At 32.3% G+C, this 14,208-nt stretch overlaps 1 protein-coding gene across 3 annotated transcripts in view; it reads right to left on the reverse strand.

The window, feature by feature from the left end:
* The window catches only part of Nkain2 (sodium/potassium transporting ATPase interacting 2), a 954,384-nt gene that overhangs the window by 494,379 nt on the left and 445,797 nt on the right, over nucleotides 1-14,208 (reverse strand). The gene's annotated exons all lie outside the window — the stretch shown is intronic.

The raw sequence follows: 14,208 nt of genomic DNA on the forward strand, positions 1-14,208 counted from the left end.
TTGCAGGGCTGAGGAAGAAGGATTCTAGTTCAAAGCCAGCTTTGACAACTTAGAGGGTCCTAAGGAACTCAGTGATACATACCCATCTCTAAATAAAATATTTTTAAAAGGGCAGGAGATGTGGCTCAGTAGGTAAGCACCACTGGCTTCAATCCCCAGGACCAAAGAGGAAAAAAAAAAATCTAACATGGGTGACAATGCTGAAGATAAAGATTTATATATGGGAAGTTCCTATAACATTATCACATATTTGGCATCATGACAATTGTTATTAACATCATTATCTAGTAAAATCGTGCACTATGTTTAAGAGAATCTTAAATGTCATTTTGTCTTCATTGAACATTGCCAATATTTTATATACTCTTTTCCAACTTTTAGGTAACCTGATTCCCAATGTCATTTTTTAATTATATAATAACTGTATCATTAATTTTATGAAATACCTGCATGCTATATACATCTGATTTCTTAAACATTCCTATCAAACAAATTCTGATATAAATTCTGTTTTTAGGCATACTTAGTTGCATACTGTTTATCAAATAAGAGAATCAAAGATGTTTCAAAAGAAAAGGTAATGTAAGAATGTTTTCTTCCAGTAACACCATATAAAACATCTTTTATTGTTTTATAAATCCCAAATTTACAATTTTATGCTGTTAACATTTTGAAAACAGGCATTAAAAATTGTGTTCATTAAGCTGTGATAAACTAGGATAAGTGATAGCTGATGCAGGTTTACTAATGAACAAATTTGAATTCCAGGTGATCATTGTGGAAGATAAAGCAAGTGCTTTATCTAAATAAAATGGAAAGGCTATTTTTAAATTTTTAAATGTTATATAATTATTTTGCATATAAGCAGAGATGTTATATATTGAAAATGTGTGATAGAGACTCTTTTAATTATAGTATTTTATAAAGAACAGTGAAGATAAGTTCAATCTAGGTAATTACCTTTGATAGAAAAGAGATAAAATTTCTGAAAACATGCCCAAGTACATTTTTTATCTTAGCTCAGAAACCTTTTTATTATGTTATACCCTTAGAATAAGTGTTAGTTTCAGATATCTAAAAATAAGCTCTAACTCACTACCGAAACCCGTTCACTTTCAACCCCCAAGCATCAATAGTACAGAGCCTACCTAGCAGAGATGATACTAATTTCTCCCTGAGTAAAACAGTAGTGGGCTTGTTAAAATTAGATGATTTTTTAAAAACTTCCTTTCATCAGTGAGACTTATTATCCCTGCGGCCAGTGTTAGTACTCACTCCAAACTGATGTGCATGAGCAACACTCAAAAGTAGGTCCACTTGTTACTCTAACCAGATCTGCAGATGTTGGTTGAGATCTCTTACTAAATTATCAGATGAATAGCACCATACTACAAACTTTTCAAAATCTCCACTCAACTTCCCATGACTTTGAGTCAATTTCCTACATTAAAGTAATAGCAGTAATAAAAAGCACAATATGAAGAGAACATAAAGAAGGAAGAAAAAAACAAAGGCTTTAAAAGATGAAAGAACAACTATGCCAAGTTATGATTTTATGTCATAAATTTTTAGACACAAACAAGTCTAAAATAATAATTTTAAATATAAATGTAAGCATAGAAAACCTACATCAAGCATTGGCTTTTCAAAATAATGGCGAGTTAAAATAAGATGTCTCATACTTTGAAATAAATGTAACTATAAAACAGTAGTTTCCCTTCCCAAGATCAGCTTCTTGTATTCATGTACCAATTTTTAACTTCATGGCACCCCCATCAAAATAAACACAAGATGAAATGAGTTAAAATACATGCTGTAAAACATTTCCTTTATAAAATTGCTTAAACATAAGTGGTACCTTTAAAAGAAAAAAAAGTAGAATGAGAGAAAATTGATTCAATTGTGTTCGAGAAAATGACAGGCCTAGGCAAACAGAGCTTTAACTGTAGAGTACAGATAACATGTTCTAGTGCATGAAGTTCCCAGATGAGTCAATGTTTCCAAAAACCACTGACAAGATGTCTACAAATGCAACACAAGGATGACCAGAAAAATGACAACTGTTTCATCAAGGAGACAGTTTGGGCAATAAAAAAAAAAAGAAGAGAAAAGAAAAGAAAAAAACCCTGCAACTAAAACAATTCTCAAGGCCTCTGAAAGGTCAGCTTCACAGCATTTTGTGATATGGTTTAATAGAAAGATATATTTTGAAATAAATAGTACAGAGATTATAATACAAAAGAGGTTTTGTAGTAATTACTAGTCCCAAAGACTTTCTTCATTTAGTGTCAATTTGGCTGGCATAGTAGAATGAATATCATTAATGAAACTTCAGAATTAAATAACTTGAAGCTGAAATCATTTATGCAGACAAAACCTTTTAAAATGATATTTTATAATTATTATTTGACACACAGAATTTTTTTCCTAAGAAAATCCAAATCAAGAAAAGTCACAAATTTCTGTTCCTAATTTGTTTCACACATTTCCATAAAAAAAATTAGCAAATATCTGGGAAGGGATGTCCATGCCATAAAAGAGCCCACTTTTCCTGTTGCCTTGGAATGAGGAGAGAAAAAGCAGGGAAAAAAACGCCATGGATCATATCTATTGTCACTTTTCTCTTGATATGCAGATAATAATTTATGGAATGAAATACCCAGAGATACAGAATAATCCTAAAAAGAGAGGGAAATAGAATATGACATGGAACTATATGATAATAACATAAAATAAAAGCTCCAGAAAATAATCTGCCAAAATTAATATTGCCAAAATCATGCAAAAATAAATCAAAATTTTGAAAAAGACCAATTCCTATAGGAAATATTGGAAAGATGATTCCATAGGTATTATTCATGAAAATATTAGGACTCACAAATTCTAGGAAACACTGATAACTCCAATCTTATTTAAACTATTTCATATCACAGGGGAAAAAAATCATCATCGTTATCAACAATTATGTAGTAATATAAGTAAATCAATGGCACAAAATAGAATTTAAAATAATACCAGATAAATATTTCTATGATAGAAGAACAAAGTATCACTTTGAGTGGGGAGGGGGTTGGTACTGGGCTACACATGTGATAGGATCCAGAGTCTCACATGTGCTAAACATGCACTCTACCACTGATCTGCACCCTTAAAGTACTTTCATCCAAAGAAAACTGTAAAGTTTTTTTTTTTTTTAAATTCTTGAAAAAATGTGACAAGTCACAAATTGGGTCTTAAAACTGTAGTAGTCCCTACTCATCTATGGTGTTGCTTTCACTGGTTTTAGTTATCTGCAGTCAACAGCAGTCCAAGAATATTAAATGAAAAATTCCAGAAATAAACAATTCATGAGATTTAAATTGCATACTGTTCTGAATAACATGAAATCTCATGTCATCCCCTTCCTGCTCTCCTGGGATCTCCTTTTGTTTATCTGTATGTGCTAAAAAGTTTGTTAGTCACTCAGGAGCTACCTAGGTTATCAGATCAAATGATACTAGTGCTTATGTTCAACTAACCCTGGTTTTACTTACATAATGGCCCCTAAAGAACGAAAGTTGTAATGCTCACAAAATGAAGACGCCAAAGTAAAGCTGCAAAATGTCTCCTTTAAGGGAAAATGTGATTTTAATTGATTTAATAAAAAAAAGAATGTATGCTAAGATTGCTAGAGGTTTGGAACTATCAGCAGATTTAGACATTCACTGGTGATCCTTGTCCTTATACCTCACGGAAAAGGAGAGACTACTGTACCCACAAACATTTAGTAAATTCATTTATACCTCAAGGTAAATCAACCCAATGCACAAGGAAAGCATCACTATTCCCAGGTTTGAAACAAGAGGTAAATTTTTCTTTTGCATCTGCTTATAGCAATACTTTCAACAAATTTCCATAATCAATAAATGAATGTCATAATTCTGTTTCTTATAAAACCACTCAATGTGTGCCATGCCATATTTCTAAGATTAATTTCAGGAGTAAGAAACATCTTAGAAGCACTAACTTTACACAGCCCAAATATGATATTTTATTTAGGATTGGTTACAGAGGATCTGGTAGAATACATAAACCACTTCTCCTTTCCTCACTTCTCCGTAAATCTTATCTTTGAACTTTTGCTAGGTATTTTAGTGGCAGTAATTTTAAGGTACTGGTTAACTGGAAGTCCCTGGGCTCTCATGGGCAAGAGGTGGTAGTTGGAATCATATCAGGAAGTAAGGTGTTTAACCAAACTTGTGCTTGACCCCAAGCCAACCAAACAAAACACACACACACACACACACACACACACACACACACACACACACACACACCTCTCAGCACACAGACAGAGTAATGGACTACAGTGGAAGAAGCATGTTTCTGTTTTAGAATAAATATTTAGTTTGCTCTTACCCCCTCACAAATCCCACAAATTCTAAACCATGAAAATTGGCTACAATAGATTTAAAAACATTGAACTATTTTGGTGATATTGCTTAGATTCCTTTAGCCATAAAATATCATAATGGCATAAATCTGCCTAGTATACCTTATAAAATGATCTGGTTGCAAAATACATATCTAAGAAATCATACTAGACAACTCTAAGTGTAGGTTTACTAGATATAGACTAGTGAAATTATGGGTTCTCCCTCAAATATTGACTCTCATTTTAGAAGTGTGGAATATTATTATTACATTTTTACTAATAATGTCTTAACATACCAGCAATGGCACTACTAGTTTATGTGACAAAATCATGTCATACACATATAAAATACTATTTGCTAGTTTTTAATCTAAAAGTTATCAAGTGATTGGGAAACAATCTATAAAGGGTCTGGGACACCTCCCTATTTGGTCTTACCTGTATAATTTGTACATAATTAAACTCTTGAACAGTTCTCTCAGTTGTTCCTTTTGTCTTAATTGTTGCCTTAGTGATCCAACATTGGCTAATCTCTTCTTCAAGCTATCTAAAAAATTGTCTTTCCCTATCTTATTTCTTTCATGTTTCCAGCAACTCAGGATCAATACTTATGGGAAACCCTTCAGTTATCTAAACTATGGCTCACATAAACAATTTACCATTGGTCAAGTATGTTTTTTTTTTCTCATTATGTTCCCTGTCTACATATTTATTGTTCTCTTGCAACCAGCCACTGTGAAACAACCATGATAATCTAATGTTAACAAAGATACAACTCTATTTTTAAAATACCTCAGTACTCATTGCTTTTGTTGCATTTGTATCTGGAATTATCCTTCTTCCTATGTTCCTATAGTGATTGCTATTCACACTCTAAGTCTCAGCCCATGTGTTCTATCATCTATGAAACACCTCTTGAGTCTCCTCAGACCCAGGTTGACTTGCCCAGTCTGTTCTGGGTAAATTATGATATCATGAACATAATTATACCATAGTTCTTATGAGAAGTGTTTCCTTTACTTGGTTACATATTTGTTTCTCCCTGTTAAAATGAATCTGGAGACTATAATAGTGTACTCTATGCACAATATTATGCTACTATAGAGTAGGTAAGTTAGCATTATGTTATACATAAGGTATACTGTTATAACATCAGTATACCCATACTATAGAGTATACTAATGGTCTTTAAAGCAGTTAGATCTACACACCTTTCTGTAACAATGCAATCTTCTCAGCTTTCATTCTTTAAAGGAAATGAATCCCAAGTAAAACATGTTTAATACAATTTAATAGTTACTGTTCCTTAATGGACTATTCCTTAACTAACTATTAAATTGTATTAAACATGTTTTACTTTTTATTTTCAAAAAAAAAAAAAAACAACTGAGCTTGCAACATATACAGTCCCACAACTATTATCTGTAAAACACTTTGATCAGAGAGATCTCAGGCAATTGCTAGAATAATTAGACAGATACATTATAATTAATAAACAGAATGGAACAATTGTCATTCTAGACTGTGTGTGGTACAAAGGAAGCTGAGCCACCAGGCAGAATTCTAAACCCTGGGGACTGACTTGGGGGAAGAAACAAGTGACCAAAGGTGACAGTGAGAAGTGGCTGGAAAACAAGCTAACCTTCTACTACTTTTATACCAGCCCGTTATTCCTTTCTCTGAGGAAAACAAGGAGATTTTAGTAAATAAATAAAAAAAAGATAATACATAATAACTGTTAAATAAAACATTTTTGAGAAAAAACATGGGTTAATATTTAAAAGCATAGAGAACTATCACTTAATACAGGCAAAGTCTGAAGCTGAAGGCATCTGTTATGATTTAGATCTTAAATATCTCCCTAAACTCCTGTGTTAAAGGCAGAGGCCCCCTTGAAGCAGTGTTCAGAGATGGGGCTTTGGGGTGATGGGATTATGAAGGCTCTTATCTCACAATGGATTAATTCATTTGTGAATTGATTCATAGTTTAATGGACTGTTGGAAGCGGTGGAAACTTTTAAGGAGGTGGGGCACAGTTGGAGAGAATAGATCATTGCAGGTGTGTCCCTGAAGTGTGTATTTTGTTCCCTACTCCTCCTTCTTTCTCACTCTTTCTTCTGCTTCCTGGTTGCCATGGGCTGAACAGCTTCTTCTACCATGTGCTCCACACCATGGAGTTTGGCTTCACCTCAGACTCAAAGTGATGTGGCCTATGACCATGGACAGAAACCTCTGAAACTGTGAGCCCAATTAAACCTTTTCTCCTGTGTGTTGATTTTCTCAGGTACTTTCTCCCAGAGAAATGACTATCATAAATCTTCAAATCAATGGCGCTATACAATTTTAAAATAGGTCCACATTTAGACACATTATTTTGAAATGTTCATAAAACATGGATAAGATGAATATTTTAAAGTTATTTACAGATGGATACTTAAGTCTTTCCATCAGTAACACTGCTCTCTAGAATGAAATTAAGAAATTACTTTAGTGTTCTAAGAAAAACTGATTTTAATCTGTGAATTTTCATCTAGCTAAATTTGTACACAAATAGAATAGCATCATTTTCTGTTACATAGAAACCCAGGAAATTTACCACTCAGACATGCCTTTTCAGGAAGCTATTTGAAGAATATCAGAAAGAAAATACATGGATTCTAAGAAAGCATGAATCTAATTCAGGATAGCAAAGCAGGAAAGATGGATGTATAATAGAATAGAGAGCAACCAATTTAGACAAGAAGACAGAGTGCTAGGAGAGAAGTCTCTAGGGAAGTCAAACATACTATTAAAAACAAAAGGCTAGAGATACAACCAGAATCAAATATAAAGGAAATTTTCTAAATTTAAATGGGAGAGCAATGGATTTAAAAATAAAAACAAAATGAATAGGCACAATGGATAAAAATTGGAAGCATATTTAGGATTAACTTAAAAATAAAGGCACTTTTTTCCTCAAAAAAAGAAGAGGAGGAGGAGGAGGAAGAGGAGGAGGAGGAGGAGGAGGAGGAGAAAGAACTATAAAGAGGAAGCAAGCAGAAATTTTGGGGTGAAAAAAACTATAAAGACAAAATGTTACCACAACATAATTTGGACTAACTAAAAAATTTGAACAGATGTTTTTAATCTCTTTTTCTCTCTCAAACACACACACACACACACACACATACACACACACACACACACACACACACACACACACACACACACACACACACTTTCAAAGTAACCCCAGAAGAAGTATAAAGAGATTAGAAAGAGTTGAAGTGGCATATGGAAAGGGAATTTTACTATAAACTCAATTTTATTTTTGTAATTTAAAGAAATGTCTACATGAAGTATTTATTTTCTATTTTAGAAAATAAACAAGTATATTTACATTTATATACATATATATCACAACATGTCTCTTTTCAAAAGTCATTTCTAAAAATTATTAGAGGGTTTACAAATATGAATTTGAATTGTCAAAATGCAGTTATTTATAGATATCACATTATATAAATCTTTAATCACAGCCTCACACCAAAATGAGAGCACAAAGTATCTTCTTGTAGAATAAATGACTGGTATTTCCTCAAGGGTACACATTCTTTTGAGAATAAATTGCATTCACAATGTAGCATTATTTCATTTATTTTAGGACTACAGGCTAAATCCATTAAACTTGTAATGATGGTTTTCTTTTCCCCCCTGCTAGGCTTATGGGAAAATGCTTATTTTCACAACTACTCTAAGTCATTAGAAGTAGTGTTAATTTACTACTATCTCAAGTCTCTTCATCTCTAATCTACATTGATTTTCTGTCTTGAATATCGAAAGTGTGCATTTTTAATGCTTTAGCTGCAGTAAGTTTTCTTTTAGGTATTTTACTCTCCTAGAAAAATTGAATGAAAGTGGCAAAACACACTTGAACATAGATTAATGGCTTCCTAAAAATGACTTGGAGGAGTGCAAATATATTTTGGGACGTGACATTATTAGAGTTAGAAAAGCATGTGCTCTGGAAACTAGGCATAAGAATACTTCCCATTTACAGTGGTTATTTGGATTTTCCATGTAGATGAGAGTTCCACGAGCAATTAAGAATAAAATCATGTCTCATTATCTACAAATACTACATCCCAAAAAATTAAGGGATTTTTCCTCCCCTTGCTAATTATGTATAAAACATTGCTTTTACAGACTCACTAAGGTGTCTGTAAATTTTCCAAATTGCCATATGAAAATATTTTTAGAAAAAGGGTCTTGGTTTTTTCTTTTGGTGCTCCAGCTACAATGTAGTTCCACGCCTGGCCCAAGATGGCAGGGGGCTCCTTTTTCAGTAGGCTGGCTCTAAAAGAGCAACATTAAGGAAGAAGAGCAATTTTAAGGAAGTCAAAACAGGTGGCATCATGTCTGAAACTGACCTTGCCTTACTGGGCTTAAGGAGGATGTTTGTGAAATTATAAATCAATACTCAATGGTACACACATGCAACATATTAAAAAGAAATCTAGTAGTTATTTTTTTAAGTGGCACAAATTTGATAACAGATGTTTAATGTCCAGCAATAATGAGAAATTACTATTTAAAGCTTTAATACATTGAATAATGGAGTATTCAATTCTGTTGTTATTTTTAAAGGAGCAAGTAGGGATATTATGATGTAGTCATAGTTGGTTATTCTTGCAACACAAAGGATGGAGATTCATGAATATTGGACTCTCATTCTAACCATCACAGCCCTGCTTTATCAAATCAGCTTTAACCACATTATTTTAAACTCATGATTTTTTTAGTAACAAAAGTAGAAACTAACCCCAATGTTTCCAATTTATCTAATAAATTGTGTTATTAGATATCATACTTTTTGATAAATTATTACCAAAAGAAAAGAAAAATACTATTATAATTATGTAGTATTGAAGGCCCTGTGATATTGATCTCTCACAAAAATGTCACTAGGGTTTTCTATTCTTCATTCGTGATGTCATTTACAATTAAACACAGAGACAAAACTATAACTTTACTTTAGGATTGGCAGACCACAACTTGAAATCTAAAATTTTTTCTAAACTGCAAATGCCATACTGAATTTTAAAATTACCCAAAACTAAACAAAATTTTTTGTTTTGTTTTGTTTTCATTTATCAGATAGACTGTGGACTGTTACAAGCTCATGGGCAGTCAAGAGGACTGCGCCATAGCCTACCTACCTATTTCCTAGTTATGAATTTGGACAAAAGTTGTACAGGGATAATGTGACGTGTATAGAATTTATTCAGAAATATATATAAGAGAATTGATAATGGAATTGAAAAAATTTTCATAAATGTAAATGTGATTCTATTATATTATACTCTTTGCTAATTTTCTGAAATTTGAATAATGGACTTTTAGTTATTATTGAATTCATTTCCAGTTTGGGGAATGAGATTATCTAGAAGGAAGGAGAGAAGGAATCTTTTGAGTGCTACAGCAACATTCCCTTTGGCATTATTACAAAGAAAGTTGTTGTGCCTTTGGCAGAGGAACTTACATATTCCTCGGGTTATTTTTGACAATTTAAAGCATTACAACAAATTAACATATTTTGTAATTAATTAATAAGCACTGGATATACCAAATCACATTCTCCTTGCCAGTGTCTTTAGCTCAATAAAGACACATTAGAAAATTATATTTATAACACAAAATAATGTTTTGTGTTATAAATATAACATATATATAACATATAATATATCAACAAAGTCATTATATATACATACATATAATATTTATATACACATATACATACACATATATATACATACACATAAATATATGTATATGTGTTTGAATAGATATATGCGAGTGTGTGTGTGTGTGTGTGTGTGTGTGTGTGTATGAATTATTTCACCCAAGTTAATTTTGGGACTTGACTTTGTCAAGAATTAGACATTACAGATTTTCTCTGTGGATTCAGGCTTCAGAATTTCATTACTTGGAACTGAAATCACCTGTTTTGCTTCCCTCAAACATATTATACTCCTCAAATTGCCAGAGGCCCTCAAAGGATACCTAATCCTTATAACAATAAGCTGTTTTTAAATTTTCTTCTTTTCTTCTATCAAAAGGAAAATTATTAGAGGAAACAAGTCATTACCAATCCTCTGCTTATTGTTACTACTGTACTCAGTATTTCAGAGAATACCACATTTTTTGAGGGGGGAGTCATTAAACAGAACAAAAATTTCCATCAATAATTTGAAACTTTTTACAAAAAGCAAAATTTGAAAGAAGTACTTTGTTCTTATATTTTTTTTCTGGACATCTATCTTTTGTTTTAGTAAAAAGCCTAGTTTTTACAAAATAGTTTTTGATTTTAATCATCTTCAAAAGTAAGAGAAAATAGGCCAGATGTGGTGGTGCACATCTCTAATTCCAGTGGCTTATAGGCTGAGGCAGGAGGGTTGTGAATTCAATGCAAGCCTCAGCAACACTGAGGTGCTAAGCAATTCTGTGATACCCTGTCTCTAAATTAAAAAAAAGGGGGACTGGGGATGTGGCTCAGTGGTTGAGTGCCCCTAGGTTCAATCCCTGGTATCCCCTCCAAGGAAAAAAGTAACAGAAAATATAATCAAGAGAAAAAGGATTTAATTTTAATTAGATGATAATAATAAATATCAAAATAAAACCTTATAATCTTTAAAGGGATAATATTTCCATTTCATTCTAAATATGTAATATGCACACTATGTTACATATTTTATGTAATTATATACATATGCACATCAATCATTAATATATACAGTAAGAGTATAGAGGAAGAAAGAAGTACATCCAAAACAATCTCTTAAAAAATAAACTAAAATAGCAATAAATATATGAAAAATTCCAACTTTCTAAAGATAAGAAATACAACTCCAAACAAAGGGGACAATTCTTTCCTCTATCAAATTTGAGAATAGATAGTATTCTGGGTTAGCAAGAATGCAGCACAATCATGGGAGAACAGTTCAGTACAATAATTTTGGATAGGGGGTTGTCAATTATGTAATAAGAACATAAAATTGTTCATATTATTTTTATGCCTACAGACTTCTCATGCAGAAAAACAAGTGAAGAGAAGAGCATTTTGTGATGATTATAAGAAATTCATAAAAGAAAAAAATGGAAATAGCATAATTTACAACATTAAAGTACAAGGTTAAACAAACACTGGAATAGTCATATTCATTTCAAATTTGTGTCATATAATATTAAACTAAAATGACTATTCATATCAGAACATTTATCATTATCAGATGTTTCATTTGTATATATACTTGAAGGAAATATACAAAATGTTAATAAAAACTTTTAGTCATGAATCCTTTTCCAAAAATATAAAATGTCAAATATACAAATAATGAAAGCCTATATTTCAGAAGAGAGTGAAATATATTTCATTGTTCATATCTAAGTCTCCAATGCATAGAAAGCCTGAAGAAATTTCTTGACTGCAGCAATACATTATCTTCAGCTACCACATGGTCCAATCACAGATTTTTCTTCTACAACCAGATCCTTCACTGAGTAGAATATCTATCATTTATGATTCCATTTAATATTCTTTTAACTGTAAGTCCTTTTGTCATCTCTAGACAAACTGAAATTATTAATACCATTTTTTATGACAAATTTATTATTTTCCCAAATCCACTTTTGGCCTTCAATCATGAAGGTTACATAGAAATAGATAACTAGAATAGAAATCGTTACAAGAAACTGAGTGCATTGTAACACAAACCCAAAAGACACAGTATTAGTTTTGAGAAAAGCTGTCAGGTAGAGGCCAAATGTTAGTGTAGATAGAAAGAATAGTGGGGAGATGATTTTCCATGGATGGAGGGTAGACCACTTGTGATAATTAGAAAGATTATCTTGGTGATGGTCTGAAATAATTGGAAAGACAGATGATATATCTAGCAGTTGATACTGCTGCTACTTGTCAACTTTCAGCCACATATAACATAATATTGTAAGAGAGAGATAAGATAACGAAAGAATGGCTTTTCAAGAAAAATGTAGAGCTTCTATTTCCAATTTGCTTAATTGGAATATAAAAGTTTTGCATTTACAGCATCTCCAGCTAGCAAAAGATTCCCAAAGTTAAACACTGTCTCAAAAAAAAAAAAAAAAAAAAAAAAAGCTTAGAGTGCTTTCCATAAGAAAAGATCAAATCATGGGTGTAGCCTGAAGACACATCCTTCCTATAGAACCCCAGGAGGATTTCAAATTGTGTCTAATAAACACAACTAGAACAAATTTTATCTTAAAGAAAAGTGATTACAATTCGAAACATAGAATCCCACAATTTTTTAAAAAGTTGTATGTTCTAGTAATAAAAGGACAGAAAAAATTCAACCAATATCTGAAAGACTTTGATCTGTTTTAAATTTCCTTCTAGCTTTTTGCTATGTTATACATTTTGGTATTATTTTCAAATAGTAATAAGAAAAATATTATACCTAATATTTATTGAACATCTTTAAATACCAAGCATTCTTATAAGAATATTGCATAGAACATTGTACTTATTCCTCAAAACTGATCTCTGAGTTTTTAAACTGTTAAAACTTTTGGGCCTGCATCTAGATTTTTATTCCAAGCACTTCATCAGAAATAAATATAGTGATACTAAGAACAACATTATTTGTAAGACTAAATTCACGAAGGAGTCACAAAGTCTGATGAAAGAGGAAAGGTAGGTTAAGGAATTTTTCATTAATGGCTACTACATCAATTCATCAACTAATTAAAGCACAACGAGACACTATAGTTATTACTTTCATTTCAAAGATCAGAATATTAAAGATTGATGAAATGAAATTGTCCAAAGCCACACAGACTTTTGGTAGATCCAAAATTTCAACTCAGGTATTATGACTTCACCTGACCTACTCCCTACCAACATGCTGTCCTTCCTAACCTGGATCAAACTGCAATTCATACAAGAAAATGGGCCAAGTAGAGTGGTGCACACTTTTAATCCCAGCAGCTTGGGAAGCTAAGACAGAAGGATTGTGGAAACAAAGTCAGCCTCAGCAATTTATTGAGACTCTAAGCAACACAGTGAGACCCTGTCTCTAAATATAATATAAAAAAGTGTTGGAGAGTGACTTGGTGGTTTAGTGCCCTAGGTTTAATCCCTGGTATGAAAAAGAAAAGAAAGAAATGGACAAGACTATCAGCTTATATACTGAAAGATTTTCCAAGGCAATAGGACTTGTTCACTTTCTACAAGATTTAGATGGCAACCTGGCCTCCCAGGTGACGTACCCTCATCTCTGGGCATGCACCTAGAAGGGAGGACTATGGATTTCTCATTTCTAAGGAGTGTAACAGTGCAACCCTTGGTTCTACTGTTTGTCTCAGTACTAGGGAACTTCATCTGCATTCCGGATGACAGTGAGAACAGTTCATAGGAGGGCAAGTTTTATGAGAAGCAGGCTTCATGAAACCTGAGAAAACCTGTTGGTTTGTGTTGAATAAGGCAGAACTTCAGCTGTACTAATATATATATATATATATTTTACCACAAACTTGCTGTATGATTTAAAATGAATACCTACAGAATTTTTCTTTGTCAAAAACAGAAGTAGAAAAATGTTGAAACTTAGAAAAAAAGGAAACTCTATATTAATGAAGAGCAATTGCTGAGATCTGAGTCAAATATGAAGAATAAAAAATAAAGCAAACAACAAAGTTATAGTTCCCATGGAAACTGCAACCCAGTTGAATTTCACTTTCATGTTAAGTGAGTTTAACTTGAGTGGGAATGTAAAAGA

The sequence above is a fragment of the Ictidomys tridecemlineatus genome, chromosome 8, assembly GCF_052094955.1.
Source record: "Ictidomys tridecemlineatus isolate mIctTri1 chromosome 8, mIctTri1.hap1, whole genome shotgun sequence".
Taxonomy (NCBI): domain Eukaryota; kingdom Metazoa; phylum Chordata; class Mammalia; order Rodentia; family Sciuridae; genus Ictidomys; species Ictidomys tridecemlineatus.